This window comes from Haliotis rubra, unplaced genomic scaffold (genome assembly GCF_003918875.1).
Source record: "Haliotis rubra isolate DU_JTF1 unplaced genomic scaffold, ASM391887v1 Scf199, whole genome shotgun sequence".
In the NCBI taxonomy this organism is placed as follows: domain Eukaryota; kingdom Metazoa; phylum Mollusca; class Gastropoda; order Lepetellida; family Haliotidae; genus Haliotis; species Haliotis rubra.
Window position 1 is genome coordinate 1,361,693 of NW_025765991.1, and position 2,888 is coordinate 1,364,580.

The window sequence follows — 2,888 nt, forward strand, 5'->3', positions numbered from 1 at the left end:
TCTGTAGGAAGGAGAGCTGTTTCTTCTCTCAAGCAGTAGCCCTGAGAATTCCATATACTCTGTGAATAAAGTTTACATTGAATCAGAGAATTGTTGTAACACGCTTCCAGTATACCATAACAATAGTAGTAAATCTGCTCTAATAACGTAAATACTTTTGTCTTAACAAATGCTGAGAGGGAAATAATATTTGAGGATGAAAAGCAAGTGTCCTTGTAAACAACTCTTGACAACTCATTAGGTAGTGAGGTGAGGTGATATGGGGTTTAACGCCGTACTTAAGATTATTTCGCTCATATGACGACGTGCATGCATGTGTATGTGCGGCTGCTTGTACTAGCCCAGACTGAAGCTGGTTTTATAGTACAAGATCATTGTGATACCATGCCGCAGTTAAGCATGAACACCCCACACAGACACATTATATTGACTACGAGCCGACCAGTCCTTGTTGTACCCATTAATGCCGAGCGCCAGGCAGGGACCAACAAGAACCATGTTTTAACGTCTTTTGGATTGACGCGACCGGGGATCGAACCCGCGACCTTCCGCTCTTCAGGCGGACTCTCTAACCACTACACCACGGAGGCGGTCCTTTAGGTAGAGAAAAACATGCAGTACATGTAGCAAGGTGGATTGGAGTGCATCAGTTCAACAAAAGGGAGCAAACAGGCAAAAAATATAGATTGTCTGTATTAAATACCATGTGTTGGTCCCTCGTTCACTGGCGTGACCCCGTTATGGTTTGGGGGTAGCTGATGGCCGATTTGGGTTCTCGAGTCTTGGTCACTGCTTGGGTATTCTGGCCGTTTTCATTGACGTGAAATGCTGCCATGTACATCCTAAAATAGTATTAAAGTGGCATTTCATGCAAACATTTTAGCATTTTATCACTTACAAACAATAAATACATTATCTGAATGAACATATTTTCCTGATTTCCCATTTTTGAAAGTGGGTTAAAAGATTTACCTTCAAATATCTTTGGCTGCCATGATGTTTACACAAGGGGTTCATAAATAACTCAGTTCATGCCAATGTTGAACATATTCAGTAATGTTTCATTTTTACGTATTACACCTTGCTTTCAAGAGAGAAAGAGACAGAGAGAGAATACCATAAATTAGTCTTTGCCCTAACCTAACCCATCCCACCCAACAATTCACAAACCACTTTAACATGCAAATTGACCACTCCATGGATATTTATCTGTTATGACTTATTATTTGATTATTTGTTATTTGCTCACCATGTCTCTGTGATCGTAAATGGGACATGAGTGAACATATGAGATTTATTACATCAGCACTGGAAAATTGTTTTGGTAGCCAGCTGCTGGATTGTATATATTGCTCCAAAACAGACACAACATCTTAAAACTCGGGCGGTGGGGTAGCCTAGTGGTCAAAGCGTTCGCTCGTCACGCCGAAGACCTTGGTTCGATTCCCCACATGGGTCCATTGTGTGAGAAGCTCATGTCTTGTGTTCCCCGCTGTTATGTTGCTGAAATATTGCTAAAAGCGGCGTAAAACTAAACTCACTCACTCACTCACCCTTAAAACTCACCCGCAAGCACTGTCGCGTCCGGGATGAAACTCTTTGTCTCAGTCGAAATTTGCCTGTACGGTCTGTTGTGTTTGTTTGCCGGGTCGAGAGGAATGCCCGATATATACACAAATGACCGTACGCGGAGGGTTTACAAAGCCCGCAGTACGACAGTAAACAATCCATGCCTTTCTTCTTGTCAAATAGAATTTCTTAGGAAAAAAGATGAAAATGTACAGCTTGTTCAGCGTGACCTGAGCTACTCTACATATGCATGACCCGGGAGGTCAAAGGGCACAAACTGCAGGTTGAGTTAACTTCATTAAATAGGGGAGCAGAGAATGTTAAACGGCGACCTTGTCTCGGCTGGTCGGACATGTTGACAATCATGACAATGGTGCACCCCTTAACAAAAGTAGACCCAACCAGTTGTGACACGGTCACGTAATGCATTAGTATTCACTTGATCAGGTCAAGCTGAACAAGCTGTACATCCGGTGATGTTTACGGAATTGGATGTACAGTCATATGCCACACAATGGGGCTGGATAATCATCAAAACTCAAAGTGCAGGTGTCAGTTTCCAACAGATTACGTAATCATGATAACAAAAGCTTCTTTCAAAATATTGAGCTTCGTGTCATTTGGAAGTCGATGGCGTACACACCATAGAAAGGTCAACATACGAAGCGGACGCTCTGGTATGACGTCACCGCTGAAAATAAATATATGCATACGAGTGGGCGGGTCTAAAGTGGTTTTGGTGTTGGTGCATATTTAGAAGTGATGGTGCAGATGTGGTATATATTCATGTTTGAATGGCATTATGTAATAAAAATTCAAAATGTTAATCCTGTTTAAAAATCCTTTTAACAGTTTTCATTTTCAGAGTGGCTCTGGTTCATCTCTTGGAACAGTTTCACTGTTACTTCTCGTGATATTTAATGTCTAACTTGTCTCTGCTGAACACCTCTGTGTTTAAAGGGTAGCAAGTCTTTTCGCTGGCGAACCATAGTTTGCCTCGTACAGAACACAAGGTGATTGGCACTATTTGTCTGTGTTTTTGTTAATTCTCTTGCCATGAGTTCTCAGAACATTTATACGACTTCATCTGGACATGGATATATTATGGATGTCCTTAACTTTCATTAATATAATCTCTTATAGTTACTCATTGCGTGTGAGTCGATCGGTAATCAGCACTCCAGGACACAATCATAATGTGCATCAGTTGTCATTGTCTGATCTTGGAAAGCAAGGAAATTAACCTGTCTTCTTAAGCCAGCAACTTCACCAGGTGTGTGTGGCTGAACAACGGCTCGGTTCCAACTTAAACGTTTGAT

At 41.6% G+C, this 2,888-nt stretch overlaps 1 long non-coding RNA gene across 1 annotated transcript; it reads right to left on the minus strand.

The window, feature by feature from the left end:
• On the minus strand, positions 1–1,772 carry LOC124275162. Its single transcript, XR_006898221.1, has 3 exons — positions 1,567–1,772; positions 704–842; positions 1–59 (listed from the first exon to the last, which is right to left on the minus strand). It is a non-coding gene; the product is annotated as an uncharacterized LOC124275162 (long non-coding RNA).
• Positions 1,773–2,888: the final 1,116 nt, after the last annotated feature.